Source organism: Tamandua tetradactyla, chromosome 26 (genome assembly GCF_023851605.1).
Source record: "Tamandua tetradactyla isolate mTamTet1 chromosome 26, mTamTet1.pri, whole genome shotgun sequence".
NCBI lineage: Eukaryota > Metazoa > Chordata > Mammalia > Pilosa > Myrmecophagidae > Tamandua > Tamandua tetradactyla.
In genome coordinates, this window is record NC_135352.1 from 30,968,974 (window position 1) to 30,990,422 (window position 21,449).

The 21,449-nt window shown below is 35.4% G+C and overlaps 1 protein-coding gene and 1 pseudogene across 8 annotated transcripts in view; both read right to left on the minus strand.

Annotated features, from left to right (window-relative positions):
* Positions 1–21,449, minus strand: part of TENM3 (teneurin transmembrane protein 3) — a 1,405,686-nt gene that overhangs the window by 655,427 nt on the left and 728,810 nt on the right. The gene's annotated exons all lie outside the window — the stretch shown is intronic.
* On the minus strand, positions 18,627–20,231 carry LOC143669846 (endonuclease 8-like 2 pseudogene; annotated as a pseudogene).

Below are 21,449 nucleotides of genomic sequence, written 5' to 3' on the forward strand. Positions count from 1 at the left end.
GGATACTCATTTCTTATTTATTTCTCCACTAAAACCTAGAACAGAAAAGACCAAGTAAACAAGGACACGTGAATAGAAAAAAGAGAAAATAAAAATGTAAAATAAATGCATGTTGTAATAATATAATGCAATCTAGATGAAGCTTACTGCTTTTCCAGAAATAACTCCTACATTCTTGGCAGTCTTCTACTTGGGACAGTTCAGTAAATATGCACATGGTCTGGGACACAGTAAAAATGAAAATGCTGATAAAAAAATGGACATATGTTATCTGGTCTCTCAGTATGTTAAACTTCAGCTGAAGTAACTAGAAAAGAAGGAAAGGAAATTATCCTTCCTCAATCCATTTCTTATCATTGTTGAAGACTTTCCTTGAGTTCATGGGAGGAGAAATTATTTCTACCAAAGCAGACCTTCGTTCTGCAGCTGCCAATTAATGAATCATAATCAAAGTCCTCTCCCCAAGCAAGAAATATGGACAAGGACCTCTGGCTCCACCTTTTTTGAGCATGAAAGCACTGAATCCTTTAAATAACTGGTTAAAAAACACCGTGACATCTGGTCTGTGGGTTCTGTAGTGATTAAGGTAGCTTTTGATATTTCTAAGCACATTCTGCATTCTTCTAAAAGGCAGTTCTAATCATCAGAAGCCAAATTTCACCCTTATTTTTTTTGCAATTCAATACTTTTTCCATTGTGAATGTAAGTTAACTGTACGTCAAGTTTCGTCTAATGTTCTCATCAAAATGATGGCAATTTCTCCTAATCAGAATAAAGATTCTGCCCTATAAACATATTCCTTTTATTAATCTTATCCTATTTTTCCATATCCCATAAAAATCAACCAACCAAGTATTTAATTAAAATTCTACACCTTTTAGGCATTTCTTATATTGATTACCTGAGGTGGGGGCTATCAAAGTGTAAATATTTTGAACAAAACAATATCACACGTAAGTTAAGTTGCTTCTGGTTGTGTCTAAGTTATATATATCAAATTTAGAAATCTTGGCGCACTGATTTCTTTTTTTTTTCTTTAAGCAAGTCATTTAACCCCTCAAAATACTAATAATGAAACTTACACAGATGAAAAATATTTAGATAGATTATAATTAGTAAAATGGAAGCATATAGAAGGTTGTCTTTGCAACAAACCCTGGTTTATATGGGAATAAATGCTAGAAAATTGAATGAAGCTAAGTAAAGGAACTGACATCTAGATGGCTGACACTTCCAGATGGCTGAAACCAAACAGCTAGTTTATCCATTAAGGTATTAAGAAATCTAATATTTTAGTATAGTAAAACACAACATATAGCAATAAGTTATTTCATTCTGGGTCATATTTATTTAACTACCTTTAGAATTCCACCTTTTTTCTAATTAGAATGATTTAATTAAAAAAGAATATATGTGTAACATTGTGTTTAAAGGATACTGTATGTTTGCTTTTAACATTTGGCTCATATATAAAAATCAGGGATTTAAAATAACTAACAATGTTCCTGGTAGGTTCCTCTTTACAAGGACAACTAACTTCATGCTCCAATGATCCCAGGAGTTAGATATTTTTATTAGAGGTGGAAACTGAATCTCATAGAAGTCACCTGCCCAAAATCTCACAAGTGACAAGATTCCAAGCTGATCTTGAAATCCAGGAAGCCATTTAGAGTCATACTCTTAAATATTACTGCTTTAGTAAGCAATCTCATACTGTTGCCATTTAAAAAGAACTAGATGATCAAGAGATGCATATAATCTAATTATGAAGTCTGCCAGTGTAGAAATAACACTGCATTTGTACCTGAACTATTGCACGTCTTCCCACAACAAAATTTTCCATTACAATCTTATTTCTAGTGCCTACGCATAATTTTTCCACTTAGTACACTTATTCTAACTGCGGACGTCTTACTAACACCAAGAAATCAATGTCTTCGTATTTTCTATACTTACCCTAAACTTATTCTCTTCTTCATACAGGAAAGAATTTGATATTTAAAAGTTCATGTTTAGAAACAAGTGACTAGAAGACATTAGATATCAGGGATATTCATTTCATACCCAAAATAGGAATGAAATTCTATTGGATTATAACTTTGGCATCACAGAAAACAGAAGAGATTCTTGAGGGTAGAGATTGCCCTTCAAATAATATCATATCTAAAAAATACTGCCCTTTGTTAGGACTAAATTTGAAATTTTCCTACATTTTCTACCCTACTCTTTGCTTACCTAAGAGGGTATAACCATTTAACTGGATAATTCCATTATTTTTCATTGGCAATATTTCCCCAAAAGGAGAAACTGAATTTTATAAAAGTGTGTTAGGATTTCCTTACTTCAGTCAGATACCTGTTTACATGCTGAACACACTGGCATGCTCTCACTGATTTCTGTTTGAAAGCCAGAAGACATGCCACCTATTAAACCCTCAACAACAAAAAATCAACCAATCAAGTGAAAAAAAAAGCAAACACAATACTGTCCACAGAGTGGAACATTTAAAAATGACTTATTTTTCTTGACATTTTATTAGTGATTGATTATGATTACACTTTATTTTCACACTTAACAAATGTGACTGAAAATAAAGCAATGCTGGACATAACAGAATTCACAATGTTCACATATTGTAAACTGATGTCTTCAATTGCAAAGCTAATCTGCACACAAATTATGCTACCATTTTAACTGAGCTGACCAACTGGCTCTGCTAAAAATCAGTTAACATCTTGAAAAATAAAATAAAACCTAAGTGTCTATCATAGGTCAATCTGCTGGAATAATACATTTTGGAATTTCCTTCTAGAACAGTACATTCTGATACTTTATATTTTTCTTAAAGGTTTGATTAACTTTACAAAAAGGTTATCAAATACTGACCATATTAAAGATTGGGTTTTGATCTCCTCACTAATACTGGTTTTGTTAAGAAGCTGAGCTCAGTAGCCCCTGCAGAGAAAAAAGGGGAAAACAATTAAAGAATCCCACAGGAGGGCCCCATCTTTCAGAAGAAGATTTGGGGAACATTCTCATTCATATAGAGTTGCAGTCAAATGCCTTTTAAGGGTGTTAGTTTAGTAAGTCTGGCAGGCTTTGGTTTTCTATTATTTCTTATTGTTAGGTTTAAGGTTCAAGGGAAATAAATAAAGGACAAAATGAAACAGTCCTGATTAGTTTATGGATTCAGAATACTTGATGGCAATTCCTAAGAAAGTTGTTCTACTTTTCAAAGTCTTAGTGTTTTGTTGGTTTATTTGGTTGCTAGGTTTGATTTAATACCACAAGGAAAGCTCATATGTCCATGTAGATAAGAAAAACTAGGTTATCTCTAACAAATCTTTTAAAAAGTCATCAAGAAGTCTGCTGAAACCAGATGACACCCAAAAAGTAAGACAAAATAAAACATGATAAAACAAAATGAAGCAAAACAAAAATGAAGGAACTGGCATGATTTGTGAAAGGGAAAAGTAATGGGATTTTATTTAAAATGAAAGAAAACAAAATTGTTATTTAAAAATTTTAAATATAAAAATATTTCTGGAAAAATGACTATTATCAAGAAGCACACAAAAATTAATTTACATTTCACATGCACTGAATAATACTGAAATTTTAAAAAGTCTGAACATTTATTTACACAGTATGAAATTACTTTATAAAACTTTTACACACTTCAAAAAGAATTTTAAAATGCTCTGTTTATATGGCATGAGTAGATGTTGCAAAGGAAAACGGCAAGATTTAATCAATGCAGAAATTTATGCTGAATATGGCAAATTAGGATTTTAAAATGATAACTAACATGTAAGAGAAGATAAACATAATTCTAACTCTACTCTTGGGGAAAAACAGAGGCAAGTAATGCAGACACAGGGGTGAGATCATTATCCACCATAAAAATATAACCAAATATCAACAGTTAAAAGTTTAAGTTATTTGGTAAAAGCCAAGGATAAAAAAGCATTAAAATGTTATGAATGAATGAAAATAAACTTTTCAAAGCAGCATTTTTCTAATTCAAAGTTTGCATTATTTTACAAAGAAGAAAATCCATTCTTTTTTTTTTTTTTACCCTGAAAACAACTTTTATTTAAATTTCTAGTGTGTGTGCACCACTACTATTAAGGTATTCAATACCACAAATACTTAAGTAAATACTTAAAACAGCTATAATTTAGTGAAGTGGATTCCTGCCTATAATACAAAGCCGATACTATCTAACCTTCTGGGGAAAGAGTACAAAAGTGGATTTGTATGTGAGCTCTGAAAAAACGACAAAGGTTAGGGATTCTTGACTAAGCCACAAACGTACTGAAAACTCATGTAAAAGTCTAAAATTAAAGACTCAGTTAATTTCATAATATTAAATATGACTTAGAGCATTTTAAAAAGTAATATCTAGAAGACAAAGATCACATATAAAAACTTCATCTTTCACACACATACAAAGATGCTTTTTGAACTTGAAAGTTGAATCCAAAGATTAAGTAAATGTATTCTGTGAGAGGGAAGTGATGGTTTCAGAGCAGAGGTTACTTTGAGGTTTACAATACATTCCATTGTTCTGTTGTTATGTTATATTTAATTATCATAGTATACTGTACAATATGAAATGTTTAATAGGCATTTTTTAAGTTGCTAATCTATCATATACTGTTATAAAGTATGCAGTACTTCGTCCTAAATTGCCTTTAAAGGATACAGAAGGTGAATTAAGAAATGCCTCCACAGTGCTTTTTTTTTAATTCTAGCTCTGAGAGAGAGGGATATTTTAAATTAATTCAATGAAAAAGCAAAACCATGCACTGCTGACCTACTCTGGTTTGGGTTCATCTTGGCCATACATTCCAAGTGTGTTTAAATGAACAGGCATTATGTAAATAGGCATTGCTAAATAAAAGGCAGCTCTCATGTATTAATCCAAAGCCTGGGGTGCTTTTAGAGCAGGCTGGAGACAATCCCAGACACCTGGCTTTTGAAAGACCACCAAGGGAATAAGTAAAAGGGGTCCTTAAAAGCACTTTAAAATTAAACCTAACTTATATGCAAGATTTAGATATGTTTTTGCTCTATAATTTTAAAATTTTATTTTAGTTATTTAATACAAAATTTCTCACCTTAAACACACTGAACTGTTCTTCAGTCATTGAATATTAAGTAATAAAATTGTATAAAGTGTTCATTTGAAAAGAAATGATTTCACTTATTGCTCTAAAACATATACTTTGGCACAGCTCCTTTGCTCCAATATTGACTTTTGTTTTTAAATATTTGGAGTTGAAAATGTACAGATATGTAACCGAAGTCATTTGTTTTAAGATGCAGATAGGCAGAAATTACGAGAACAATGTTTAGAAGATTTAATTGGTCCCAGGGTAAAATACAAATCGCTTTGTTTTTCTTTTTTGTGTAGGAAACAATTAGGTAATGAGTTCAACTCTTGTTCATTTTTCAAACCATTTAACTGAAATATTCCATAGCTAACAAAATTACTGTTATTAAATTTAGAAGGGAAACACACAAATTACTAGAAACTCTAAGGCCAAAAAGCAGAGAATTTCTGAACATGCAAAACATGGATTTCATGCAGTATTAGTAGGCAGGGTTGTAGGTTCACATTTCTTTAATTCTATTTAAACTTATCCATGGGGGATGGCTACTGTCAGGTTTGAATCACTGCAAAAGCCACAGAGAAGATCAACAGCGTTGCGAAGGTAATGATCTTTCACTGGCCTCTCAGGAATTGGTTGCAAAATTTATAATGAAAATTCTATCCTTGGCCTATATAATTTTCAGTGAGGCAGTAGAAATGGATGCTATCTATCTAAAAGAATAAAGGTCGGTATTTTATTTATCAGGATGTTCGCAGTCACCACAAATCTTGGAGGTATCTGGGGTTACGGGAATAAGGAAATCTGAGTGGTGGATGTGCAAAACAATCATCCATTTCCTAAATACCTGCTCTGTAATAGATAGGATGTCATGTTCTATACTATGAAACATAATTACCAATACCAGGCTGCCCACAGAATGCTTATAATCTATAGGAAAATGCATATATTCTGCATACATAAAGCATGTAAAGAGGGTTCTAACAGGGCTAACCCCCATCAGAACAAAAAATGTTTTTGTTCTGTATACCCAGACACACAAAACACTGGACAAAAGTCTACACCTTTTGCCCACGTATCAATCCTTCGACTTCTCTGGAATAGTTGAACGGTTGGCTCATCTTCCACAAGCAACACTGAAGTGAAGAGTTTTGAGAGTAGTGCAAAAGAAAGCATTTATGCCAGGTATTTAATACTTTTAAATGAAAGAAAATCCTTTTTTATTTGACTCAGGTCTTCAAAAAAATGAACCCCACTGGAGAATTTTCAGTGGGGAGGAGGTAGGGCCTGGAGGCAGGGCTATGTGGTTGGCTCTCTGTATTGATTCTGAGCCAGGTACAGCAGGGTAGAGGAATTTCTAAAATATTTTTAGATTGAGAAAACAAAAATATTGGGGTCATCTGGCTCAGTAGGATCATCCTAAATACACACTAAAAAAGACTTAAAATGATCACTGGGTCTCGATGATTGAAACACTTCATCAAGATCAAGGGAAACAATGGGCCTCCTTTGGGAAGCATCACTGAGCACCTGAACAGGAGATGGAAATGTCTGTACCCCGCCTGGTACTATGGGGTTCTTCTCCCAGCCCGTCTCACTCACAAATGATTCTCATAGGCCACCTACGATATCCGTATAAACAGTGCACACCTATTTTATATCGCATAATATTTGCACAAAATAGTATCACCAAATATCTATGTGAAAGAGTTGTCAACTGCAAATGTTATTATAAGTATCAAGGGTTATTTTAAAAAATAATTAAAACACTCATTATTATTATTAACTCTTACTGAATCTTAATTATGTGCCATGCATTATTCTAGCCCCCTTGACATACAAAGGCTCTTTTAGCCCCATTACATCCCTAAGAAATAAGTACTGTCATCATCTGCATTGTGAAGAAGGGAAAGTTGAATCACAAAGGATAGGTAACTTGCCCAAAATCACAGAGGCAGTAACTGGTGGAGTTAACGTTCAAACTCTGATAGCCTGGCTTCAGAGTCCACTCTTAACCACTAAGCTATACTGCCTCTTAATGCAGCATGTATATCATTCATTCTCTTCAACAATCATTTATTACATGCCTACTGTAAACGAGACCCTAGGCTAAGCACTGTGTTTTCTGTCTGTATAAAGGTGCTGGTCTAACAATTTTTATGCCCAGAGAGAATGATATCCATCCTATACATTTCATAAGACCTAACCCATTGACTAAAACATCCAAACTGTTTAAGGAATAATTTCGATCAACTGTGCAACACAGAATGGCTGGAGGGATCTTTTTTACTGCAAGTCATTCACAGTGCATTTCCACCTCACTCTCCAAGCCACACAGGCATCACCCACTGTTCCATAAGCACCCAAATGCTGGAGACATGTAAAGGCACGACGGGGTGATTTGGAAGGCATTAACTGATTTTCCCAGAGGCACATCTAGGGGCTCAGGAGACCAACTACAAGTACACAGCTCTCCCTGCAGTACCCCATGAAGACAAACAGGGCTAAACTGCACAGAAGGAATCCTCCTCAGTGTACATTTTATTCTACACCTCTTTAGACCAGGAGGAAAAAAAGATCAAAATAAAGTAGTTATCAGATATCCCGCACTGTCAGTATCCCTGTGACAGAGGGAAAAGTAGGAGTGCCTTCTCTCAAGTTTTTTTTTTTCAGATATTTTAAGTAGGCCAAGTGCCTGTAGGCCACCTTATTCTGGTGGCATTTCTGTGTGTGCACTCTGAGGGATTCTGTCTTGATGAGAGAATTATACAGTGGAGTAATGAAAAGAATGATGGTTTTTGTTTTTGTTTTTCCAACAGGCTACCAAATATTTTGTATTTCCACTTGCATATAGGCTTTTTGTGTTTCGCAAATTTACATGTGTTTGTTTAAATCTGGTGGACTGGAGATCTGAGGGGAAAAGAAATTTGCTTCAAATGTGAGCAGCAAACACTCAGGCATAAGGGATTGGACAGCTGCCGGTGGAATTTTTTTTAAAAAGAATAGTTAGTTGTGAGGAGTCACTAATAAAGTTAATTTCTAATACAGTGAAAAGATAATGTATATTATAATCATGATATCTGCCTTAAAATGCAGATTTTGAGGTGTCATCATGTGCTGAGTTTTTCTTCTTGGGCAAATTCAATCTTCACACATTGCGGCCCTGAGAATAGATTGCAAGTTCATTAAACTGTTTGCTCTCTTCTTTTTCTACTTAGAGATAGTGTGTAAAAAATTAAATATTTCAATTGAAATAATGAAAATGTCAATACTTGTAATAAAACTTTTCTAAAAAAAAGAAATTAAAAAGTGAAAATGAGTGGAATGAAAATGTTTTCCCTTTTTTTTTCCCCCTCCCTTTAGACATTCTTTCAATTAAAAAGGAGACCAAACTTAAATTATACCTACCAATTAATTTTTCGGCTCTGGAAAGTGAAATAAGCATCTTCTATTAAATTGGAAATTAAAGCTCATTGGTTACACAAGGAAACTCCAGATCGATGGGATAGAGTCCTCCAGTTTCAATTATTTTCTCCACTTCCTAATATTGGTTCAACTGCTTCTATCTCCCTGGTGGAACTCAATCTGACTCTTACTATTCCCAAGTATTTAAATGATTATTTCTGCTACCCAGGGTAGCTCAGGTAATCTGAGAGTGAGTGGCACAGCGTCCTTATTAAAAAATATAAAAAATATTTAAGTAGGTGTGAATGAACAGCTAAGGAGGCTCTCCTTAGAAGCAATTAGGAAAAGAGGAAAACCAGAAATGCCAACAGCTTTGAAGAGAAAGTAGATGGTCATCCAGAGCTTTTGTCTCCTAGCCATATCCTCATGGGCATGTTTGAAGCATCCCAAAAGAATAAAGAGGAAAAATAAGAAATCAGTTCTGCTTTTACACTGTACCTAAATTTGCTCTTTTGTTTGTGAATCTATTCATTTAGGAAGCAACTCTTACTCTTAGAGATGCTGCTCTTAGCATCAAAAATTGTCTAATTAATAGAGAGAAATACCCTGAGACAAACTAATCTGGTCGGGGAGATAAACTAGATACATGGACCACTGTCTTTGAGGAAAGGAATCTTTATTTCCAGGAATAATCTTTTTTTTTTTTAACATAAGGTCTGTTTTTCAAATGATGGCTTTATGATTTACAAAAAATACTAACTCTAATACATTCTTATCAAAAAGTAACACTTAAAAAATTTAATACCACTAAAGAAGTAATCCAAAATCAACATTTACATGAAGATTAAATATCTTTCATGAATACTTTAGATCAGTTGAAGAGAACCTACATACAAGAGGAGCTGGTCGAAATATTTATACACACATTATTTTTAAACCTCCGATAGATAGTCCCCTGAAATTGTAACCTTCCATTGACTGTCAGAGTTGTGTAATAAGCAGTATATATGTCTTCTCCATATTTCGCATATACCATGTCTCTTTTTCATTCCTCAAGTTCACAGGAAGATAATACCCGTTTCCTCCTAATCAAGTGAAAAACTCTCATCCAAAGTTCATTCTTCAGAACTCTGCAATACCCTCTGTCACTCTTCTTATTCTGAAGCTTTCTGGTCACACAGGCCAATGTCTATGCACATGACCTCGAATCCTCTCCAAACCCCATAAACTGGGCTTCTGTTTCCATTACTGGCTCCCCATTCTTTTGCTCTTCCTTGTTAGTCCTTGGGCCCTTGCTCTTTTACCAATCTCCAGACACACATTATCCTTAGGGTTTTATTGTGGCTTCTAAATGCATATCACCAAACATTCTGTTGTATCTCCCTGAATACCTGTCATGAATCTTCAACTCCTACTGGATTTCCAGCCCTATTCCTATTGTTACCTCGAATTCATGAAGGCAGGAACCAGGTCCGCTGACTGTAAAACGTGTTTGTAAGCGCTGTTTCACTAAACGCCTAATCCCTGTATATACAGCACATAATAAACAGTTGTCGATTAAATGAATACTTTAAAAACTGGTTGACATTCTCCACTCCCATCAGATGCAAACATGAAAATTAGGTAAGAGACTTAGACTATTAAGAAAACAGCTTTGAAAAAAATATTTTTTAACATTTATTCTGAGGACCCAGGACAAAAATCTAAGACTATTCTTTGGATTCTTCCTTTACTTTCATACTCACATAGTCACAATGTCTGGGTGAATGTTCTTATATATTCATGTTAGCAAGTGGAACAGAATTATTAAGTTGATTCCCTATTATGGATATCCATTTGAAAATATCACAGCAAGGGTTCCTGAGGTTCCAGCACGGTTTTGATAAGACAGTCAACAGAACACCCACTGTTCCTATTGGAATGATTCTGCTTCCACATTTTCATATAAGATCCTTGCCTGCACCCTAAGTGTCTAGATGAGAGAAACCGCCAAGACGGTCTGTTTTTCACTGTTCCCAAAATAGGTCTTTGCACTTAGTAGGGTTCAATTAATAACTTATTAAATTTATAAATATTTTTAGATGTACCTAGTAACTTCATGATTATAATTTCTCAGTTTTTCAAGAGCCTTTATTGCCAGTGCCCAGAATAATCAATAAAAACATTTTGGGCATAGGTTATTACCCAATGTAAGTTAATAATCTGATTGCTGATTTATTAAACAGTGCCATGTGCATCAGGGTAACGAATCTTACCACAGCCAGGGAACTAATCAAACTTCTACAAGGTTGAAGAACAAACTAAGAAGAGATGGTAACCCTATTAAACATAGCATAAAGCAACAACCCAGTGTCACCTTTTATTAGATCTCTTTCATTTGGCACTAATTATCTATTTATACTGTATTGCTAACTTGTAATGGGCATGTCCTCTCTCACTTTGAAGATTGCCAACTGATTGAAGATTTTCCTCTTAGCATCCTTTTCATCCCCTCCCCCGGTCCTAAACTGTGCACATAGTAGGGCCACAGTACACATCTCTTAAACAAATAATCAACTTGCATGGCAGATTAATAGGTGTTAATGAATAGAAAGTCAATGTGAATAAACATAAATTCAAATTTATAAAAACTGAATTGATACCCTTTGTGAAACATGTGCACACCCTGACAGACATTTCACAAAGCTCTAAATAAATATTTATAATGGTATACTACAAAAGCCAATTTAGAAGTCTCAGTTAATATTTTTAATTATGTCAGTTCATGAATATTTTACTTCAAATCACTTCTTTCTTCTTGCAAAATGGAAATGATCATAACATAGGATGACTTTTGAAGTTCAAAAAGATTCTTTACTAATAAAATAGAATAGAGAAGGAAAAGAAAAAAAACACTATCAAAGAAATAGAAAATTTAAACATTTCTATGTATTGTAGTAAACCTAAGCTTTGCTTATATAAACTGGTTATTAAGCTAGAAAATTCACTTTAAACTATTTAATAGCTTTGTGAAGCCAACTTCACCCGTTTTTACTGTTTGCACAATTTACAAATATATACATATACCGACTTCTCGCTTTTTATCTAAATATTTTGACAAACAGACAAGTGATGAGAAACATAATCTCTGATGTGGAAAACACACTTAAAGCTGCATCATGCTGTGGGTTACAGCCAATCTATCCTAGGATTATAAATTTTAAGTTATAGGTAATAAATTTGGGGAAAATAAAAAAAAGGGCTGCTAAACATATTCTTTAAAATAGAAGGGCAGCATTTGGCTCAAAAAATTTAAAAAGTATGGTTTCTGTTAAGGAAAGGATTGAAAAGAGAAGTAGAAGGATGCCAAAAGTAAACAGTCCTGGCTTTCCAATTTAAACTTGGACCCTGATAGACTACTTATTTATAATAATATCTAGGTAACCTGAAGGGACATCATACATTTTAATTAATTAAATTCACAAATTTTAAACATTTTTTTAAGACTTTCTTATATAGTGTATTTCTGTGAAATTGTTTCTTTAGTTGAAAACTACTTTGTATCCTTTTGGAAGCAAGCAAGATAAAAATTACATGTTAAGTTTTGAACTTGTCAGAACTCAGTGAATTAAAGGTAATTTTCAAATGTAATAATAAAAATTGTCTTGATTTGTGAAATGTGTTCTGATCCTGAAGATCATTCTACTACAGTTTCTACATGAATAACATTAGGTTTTGTCATGCACAATTATAGATAATGCACTATAAATAGTATGAAACATCAAAAGTCACATTCAACTGTTTTTAATTGAATAAGAGAAAAACCTCACTTTAAAATATTTTATGTAGCAGCCCAACATGACACATGTATATCATCACTGCCACTTAATGTTTCCCATGATTTTTCTAATGAAAGTAGGGTAATGTGATTTTATTTTTACTATTTCTGTAATGCAACTTGCAGAGGTTTTTTTTTAACTTGGAAAAAGATCAAAATTCTTGCAGATTTCAGATTCCTATTAGACGTAATAATTATACACTAAACTAATTACCACTAAACCAAAACCTGACTTACAACTAATTAAATTTTGTTTCATCAGCATAGAGCATAGACTTTTAGTTTAACACAGAGTACAACTATAAACACAAGAGCCTATAAGCCTGTGTATTTATTTCCAGTAAAATGTCTAGGTCTTATTCATAAAGTTTGTACCCGGCAGGGTTTGTAGACCAATTCGTCAGTTTTACAAATCTGCTAATTTGCCTACTTCTAAGGAAAGGTAAAGGTGTCACTTGCAAAGTGAGTACACTGAAGCATTCCACATAATTCACACAAAAAAAGCTAAATGCACATTACAAAAAGATTACTATGTTATAGAGAAATTATGGATGCATTGAAGAAATTACTTATTGTCAGTTCAGATGTACATTTTATGTGTGAAATCACTTATTCTCTGAGATTACTGACATATGGCATTGCTGAGTCTTTTGTGTCAAATAGAGATAATAAAAACAAGTATAAGTTATCACAGAGGAATGCAAGAAGCATGACATGCAGAATCCTTAGCTGAAATGAAAGTACCCCCACGCTTAGTGTTTAAGGAACCAATACAGAGTAAACCGAAACATCAATCGCAATCCCTAATCCATCTCAAAATAGTGGATACAGAATTGCCATTCATTTTTCAATGAACCTATGTTTAAGTCTGTCATTTGCAACAATTGGAAAGTATAAGAGATTCACTTTAAAACTTTAATTTTATAAAAAAAAATGTTTACTTTCTACCAGATGGTAAGATTAAATTACATAAACACTGTCAGCCACTCGAATCCTCAGATGTATTCATTCCCACCACAGAAGCTTCAAAACCTGTCTATAATTTTGTTACTGATGTTTAGAAACAGCTGTAGCTGACATAGCTACATGTTATGTATGTCAGCTTTAAAGGATTAAATATTCTTAAACCCCAATGGAGAGGTGTTTTGCTGTTAACAAACGCTAGCGTAAATTACACAGGAAGTTTTTACCCCAGTATAGACATCATCATATTAGATACCTGGCAAACAAAATGGTCAAGAAACAGAAGTTTTTCATTATTACTAAAGATTCTGTTTGAGCAGAGCAAAGGAAAGATTTTAACTGCATAGCATTTTCTGACAATAAAGAGAAATTCTCCTCTAAAAAGCCCTTCATATATATCATCATCAATATTTTAGATAATAAATTATATATTTTTCTCTTCAGAAGAATTCAATCCATCTCAGGAGACATATTTTTCTGGTGCAGATTTTTGCTTGAATTTTTGGGAGACTCCTGCTGTTTTTTCCATTAGAGTTTAAAAGCATCTTTACAATACAATGTTAAACCTGATAGTAAATTCAGCAGGATCTTTTGAAATGCTACACTCCAAATTTTATACTCAGTTAATCTACATAAAAGAACAGAATTAAGCAACCTGTATAGTCAACTTCAAAATCACTTGATTTATGAATTAATCTCATCAATTTTCAAGAATCATTGATTAATGGGAGTCAAATATATAGATCCTTGCAGATATTAATCAACACGAAAACATTATATTTTATATAATATTCATGCGTACAAACACATACACACTTTTTTCCATATACTTTTAAACTTCAGACAATGCAAATGCAATTCAAAGCTATCCTTTGTGGAAATACCATAATAATAATTAAATGTAATGTAATGACTGATAGTCTATATCATCAAAAAAAGTAGCTCAGATATAAGTCATTTCTTTGGTAAAAATACATAACCACAGTAATTCTTTTTTTCCTCAGTGTGTCACTTCCTTTCTTTACCAAATTCTACCATTGAGATATAGCTAATGAGTGTAAAGATTGTGGATTAACACAATCAATTTTTGAGGCGAGTTATTTGTGCTGGTTTGAAACTGTTATGTATGTACCCTAATCCAGTCTTGTAGGGGAAGACCTATGGTAGGGGAAGATCTTTTGACTGGGCTGTTTCCATGGAGATGTGACCCCACCCATTCAAGGTGTGTCTTAATTAATTTACTGGAGTCCTTTAAAAGGGAGACATTTTGGAGAAAGCATAGATGCTTGGAGAACTGACACAGAGAAAGGATAAATGAAACCAAGACACAGACATTTGGAGATGCTAAGCTAAGAGAGGAAGTCTAGAGTTTGCTTTGAAGATGCTAAGTGAGGACCCACAGAGGAGGCAACTGGAAGCAGGAGCTGAAAGCAATGAACCAGGGAGCAATGGGCCAGCAGGCATCATCATGTGCCTTTCCATGTGAAAGAGAAACCCACGAAGTGATCGGTTATTCTAGAGTGAAGGTATCTTCTTGATGATGCCTTAATTTGGACATTTTTATGGCCTTAGACCATAAGGTTATAACTTAATAAACCCCCTTTGTAAAAGCCAACCCAATTCTGGTATACTGCATTCTGGCAGCTTTAGAAATCAAAACAGCATTTAACAGAGAAATTAAGTTAAACTATTATTTAATACAATAGAGAAATATTTATTTCAACTTTCTGTTATTTATTCAACTTTCAACTAATTATGTGAAATTTATACTTTGAAGCATAATTGGATGAAACAATTTTTTTGTGGTTTTTAAAAGGAAAAAAAGACATCCTTTTTGATAAATGTCTTCATTTCGTACTACCAGATGTCCTTCTGTATTCTCTCATGCTTTCTGAATTTATTTTTATAAATGTGAGAACAGTGAAAATGCCACGCATTGTAGTCAGTCGTGTGAGCACCAGCAAAGATTACATAGTGAGATGTTAACTTAGTGATTTTACATAAATACTGAACTTGACGAAGTCTATGCTTCTCAGGATCCACAGCTCACCACAGAGGATACCAAAATCCAGATTTGATCATGTTATAGGTAGCTCTCTTCAACAACCCTGTTTTCTAATCCAACATAGAATGTCATCCACAAAACAAACTTAACTGAAGTTCTAAATACAGCTTGCTTTTTCTTTTTATCTTTACGATGTTGCAAGTACTAAAGAAACTTGAATGTAGCAACTATACTAAATAATCACATGTGAATCCAGATCTGGAATTTTTTCTTTTAAAACAGCAAGAATTTGGTTAGAAAGAAATTTCAAAGTCCATCATAAGACAACTCAAATATTACCTCCATACTATGAGTATTTTGGGTAAATGTTTTGGGCTGAACTGCCACAAAGATTCTCCTGCAGCTTAAAATGATGGCAAAATCCACTCCAGTGGATGATGCCACAAAAATGGAAATTCCGAGATTCCTGTGTGCTAAGCAGCTATGACTCTCACCGTCTAGGAACCACCTTGCGGGATGGCCCTGCTCACACTTGATGGTGCTGTGCTTCCCTCTTCCTCAGATATAACATCAACATTGAAACCTTAAGAGTGACTTTAGGAAAAAATGCTGTGAAGTTATCTGATCTTTTAGTTACCTGTGGAAAGTTGCAACTGTGCCTGAAGAAACAGTTCTCAAACCTGCTATTTTGTGGGAAAATTCCCTTACAAAACAACCCCACTAAATTTAAGTTAAAGCATATACTATAAAATTGCTTCACTACATGCTACCAAATCCTAAGACAAAATGGAGAACCCATGAGGAGGCTAGAATAGGTGAAGGTTAGAAAAGGTTCTATTGAGAAGATGGATCTGCCACAGGACTTGGAACATGATTAAATTTAAACCAGTGGTTTCTAAATCCTGATGGAGCCTTAGACGTTTTCTGGCTTGACAATATAATAGACAGATGTGCCACTCACTGAGTTTGGATCTACTGGAGAATATAAGCCAGGAAAGACCCTAAGTTTAGATCACATGTTAGTCTGGGGAGCTCTTGAGACATCCATGAGCAGATATCAAATGACTTAAATATATTTAGGTTGACCATTGGTATCTGTTGGCTCAGGACACTCCTAGTTAGGGGAGTCCTGGCACCCCATAATTTAGCAACCCCCTTTAGCCATCAAAGGTGTCCTTGTTTGGATGCTACATTTTAAGGTCACCAAAGATATAGCAGTCCAAATCCAAGAGAAGAGGTTTTAATAGAATATAAATTGATAACACTGTCTGTCTATGGGTGAACAGTCAAGTGAAGCCATGGAAATCTATGAGATCACCTGGAATGAAGGGTAGTGGGGAAACAGAACACATTAAGAAGGTAATAGGGCTTAGAGCTAGTTTCTGAGGAATTCCAGTACTTGTAGGCCCACTAGAGGTGGACAAGCCATAATAAAGTAGCGAAGGAGTCACTAAGATGCAGGAAGAAAGGCAAGAGAGAACTATGCCACAGGGCAAAGGGAAGCATGCGGTTCACACAGAATGCTGCTGAGATAAAATGCAATGATGACTGAACAGCAGCCATAAGTTACGGTTACATGTTTATCTGAGCCCCTGTCTGGTCCCATTTTAAAATAAGGTGGTTCACCTGTGTGATCTCTAAGTTCTTTTCTACTTTTAGAAGCTTTTAATTCTAATGAGCTAAAATACATTGCAGAATGAGGTAAATGCTATACAGAACTACAAACACCATAGCGTGGGAGCCTAAAAAGACAGAGAGAGAGAGAGAGAGAAATGAACAATTTTGGAAGAAGTGGGAAGATTCGTCCTGTACTTCGGGCTTTAATCAGTAACCAGACCCACCTGTGGGAAGCACGCGGCATCCAGAAGATGCACTAGGAAGCGGGGTTAGAAGGCCCCTGGGTAGACCATGAACAGTGCACCCCAACTACCATGCTAAGGAGTCTGGACTTCATTCTATAGATTAAGGAGTCACTGAGAATGCATCAGAGTGACATGATCAGATGAGGCTATTAGGAAAAATTCTCTCTGGGAGCAATGTGGAAAAATAGGTAGGAGAGATGAGAGACTGGTGGCAAGAAGCCCAGGCAGGAGATATCTGCAGCCATCAAGATGAAGGATGATCAGGGCCCAAATGGGGAAACTGGTGGTGCAGATGAAAGGGAGGGGCAGGTGCCAGAAGCTCAGCAAAAGAAGAGTCGGCAGGCTTGATGACTGATTAGACACAAGTGGTGAGAAATGAGGTTGTCTTCAAGAGGGCTCTGAGATTTCTAGCACAGGAGACCAAAGAGACTGACGATGCAAATACAAGAGAAGGGGTAGCCGTGCCTCCTAAGCAGGTGGAAATGGACTGTCCAGGAAATAATGAGGTCGAGGCGATAATTAAACTAATCCCACCCTATATATTCCTTTCTCATCCTTAGGCTTCTATGGAGTATACATTTTGTGTTACACATCATCAGATTTGATTTTAGAGTAAATTATTGTTAGTGCTGTTTTGTAATCCTTGAATGCTTCTTTAGGGTTTCTAAACTACGTGTCATCTTTTATTTCTGCACCCCTTTCTCATGGAGTCAAAACCGTGTTGAACTCAAAACAGATGCTTAATAAATGATAACTTAATGAAGGCATTAGAACTAAAAAAGAACACAAGAGACTCCCCTCCTTCGGAGTCAATCAACATTTCACAGACAAATGTTTAAAATTTGCTTTTCAGTAAAACATTAAGAAATCCATTGAGCTAATTAACGTGCTAGTGGATATGTTGTTTTGCATGATACAATTTTTAAAGAAACAAACAAGATGTATCCAAATGTTGTAATTCTGTCAATGAAATAGAAACTTTTTTTACCATATTCAACTTTGTTTTGCAATTATTCCTACTCAATCTATCAATATATTTCTAATACATATTATAAATCTGGGTACAAAATTTCCACAAAAAATTTTCCAGAGTCTCTAAGTATAATTTAAATGGTACATTCTTAGGTCATTCCAACTGTAATATAGAGAAAGCGAAAATCCATTTTTATTCTTTTTTTTTTGGATTAGAGTTAAATTGCTGACCCTGATAGATTTTTCCCCATAAAATATCCCAGTTACCTGACATCACTAGGGTATGTGTCTTTAAGCAAAAAAAAAGATTTTTAATAACGAAGACCTTTATTTTCATGTCACTGTCCTAGTTTCATGTAACTGTTTTGCTAGTGAAATGTGACAGAAGAGTTCACTACAATTCTTGATTCAAGAATTGTTCAATGTTAACAAAAACATCACCTACAAGAGTAACTAAGTGACTTTTTTCTAAAGCCCACCTGTACACCAAAGAAGGCAGCCAGCTCCTTGGTCTCCCTTCTTCCAACCCTCCTTTCTATCCTCTTGGTTTCTCCACCCAATGGAAAAGGATCCAAGCAGACAAGTGAAACACAGCGCTACTCTAGCCTCATCCCAAGATCCCTCCAGAGGAAAGAAGGAAGAAAATTCCGTTTTCCTGTCTCCCAAAATAGAGAGCCTTAAAACCAATTAAAGTTTCAAAACAAAAAACAAAACAAAAAAGATAGGGGAAAAAAAAGAACTAACTAACAATGTTGGGAATACAGCTGTTTTCCATATGTTTTCATTTTCGTTGCCCTACTGCAGTTCCAAGTGATTTTTCCTTTACCCATCATAATGAGTTTTCTCATCATTCAGGGTGATAGAATTAGATAGAAGAATTAACCAAACTAAAAAAAGAAAAAGTAAAAGGCTTAACCCTATGAAAAATATGCCTTAGGCATAATTCCAGGGAGATGAACATCAACATACTGACATCCCCACCACTCACCTTCTCCTTTAATTCCTGTATCCACCCTCTTTTCTAGACCCTCATGCCTCACAGTTCTCTGAAAGGCAGGGTTCCATGAAGAAGGGTCCCAAGTGCCTTAGGAGAGCTGAAGATGCTCCAGCTTCTGGGGTGGCACCTGGACTGGAACTGTGGCACCACCCAGTGAGCCTCCGGAATCCATCTGGTGGCTCAAAGGCCTCCTTTCTAACCTGGGGCTCAGCAGAGTGCTTTCTGCTAGATCTGAGTGTGCTGCTGCTTGACCTGGAACTTACCCTGAAGACAGTTTGTACTTACTCTACCCTGTGATCCATGAGGGACTCAAGACTTTTAAGGACTTCAGGGTGAACCAAGAGAAAGCAGATGAATTCCAGCTCTGAAGCAAGTGCCATTCTTAACGATGTTCCCTAAACCTGAGAAGTATCTTTGGCCCAGTAGTGTAGAGCAGACAGTTTGAGACTGGCCCAGAGCTTGCAAGACCTGACCTCAATGGAACTTTTCAGACAAGATTTCAGAGGTAAGTTTCATCACTGGGTAAGAGTTCCAAGACAGCTGATAATTATAAAATGTGAGGAAGCCGCCATCAAAGCACAGGCACACCTGGCTGTCCTCAGCCACAGGGACTGCAGGTCGGCAGGGCTTAGCTTGCTGCTGCTGCCCCCTATTTAGACCACCTGTGGCCCCACCGAGGGGGAGTCCATGCAGTGACATTTCCTTTTGGATGGCCCATCTGGCATTCAGACTCTGGGTCTTGGCCAGCAGACAGCACTACAGGGAGGCCCACATGCCTTCTCAGAGCTCCTCTTTTTGTAAATTTTAAAGATGAATTTTATAACCCTTGAAATGCCAAATAAATTTTTATTTTGATCTTTTTCATATAAATATTTGTAAAACGAGCCACATACACGAACATTTCTTTTCTTCTTTTGGGTAATTCTGGACCATCACTATGAGTGTGGTTCACAACTCTAGTCCAGGCTATATGTAACTTGCTCCCTTTAGAAGACACTGCATGCTGTGCTTTCTCTGGCCTCCAGAAGACCGAATTCTAACAATGTATCTCCAACTCCTGCTTCTAATCTGCTGCAACTCGAAAGTCAGAGATCAGTGCTGTTAAGGGATGCTCATTAATTAAAAGTAAGATTCTGTGTGAAGGCCAAGTAAAGAGCAAAAACTTCATGACAGCTTTTTAGTTATTCTTACCTAAATTAGAGAGCTAACGTTGCCAGCCGTCTGACTGCTGGAGAAGCGTATGTTACTATCCTGATACACACTCACACGTTATTTATCACTTACTACGTACCTGATACTACCTTAAGCCCTCTCCATGCTTTAATCAGTTCATCTTCACAACAACCCCATCTTCACAACAACCCATAACTGGAGTTTATGTGGCATAGTTGGGACTTGATTTTTGGTCTCCAAATTCAACTCAAAATCCATGTAAAAACATACTGTGGAGCATGGCATTCACCGCAAATACTGCTGACGCCAAATCCGATGAGTGAAACCTCCCCCAGGTTGTCTCCCAAGAGCTTATGGAGCAATGCAGCCTGACCACTGATACCAGGGTCTCTGTTCAGTTTAGGAAACTAGGCTCAGTGATGAAGTGGCTTTTACCCAAAGTCAAAAAGTAAGCAAATGAAAGAAATAGGACTTGAGCACACTTCTTTAGTTCCACATCCCAACTATCTCCCTACAAAATAACGAAAACCAGTGACTGTCATGCTCAATTCATATAATGGTTATGTCCTCACCTAATAAGTCATGTTTAATTTTGGATTTTCCTTTCTTACAAAATTTAGTATTTGGATACAGGAAATATTCAAATGCTAGCAAAAATACATATATATTTTATTTATATATATTTATTTTATTATATTTATTTTATATACTATATATATATTTTTAAATATATATATTTTTTAGTTATACTTTGCAATTGGAGGTCCCCCAAATTATAGGTAGTTGGATGAAGTATTTAGGCCCTAAATATCACTGTCATGTAACCTTTCACTACCTTGGTACTAACAACACTTACAGAAGGCTTGCCGGCAGCCTGGGTTTCTGTTTTAAAGCAAGAAAAAGTGTATTGCAAACTGAAAACATCTTCTCCAAAATGGGAGGAAGAGGATGACATTTAAGATAATCCACAATCTGGACTCAAGCTCTCTCTCTGCAGATTCATCACAGCTTTTCCATGAAGTATCCTCTGCTCCAGCCCTACTGCTCATCCTCAGTCTTCCAAATACATAACGCACATCCCTGCATCTGTAACACAGGTTGCAAATGGTGGCTCAACTGCAAACACAGCCTGCAGATG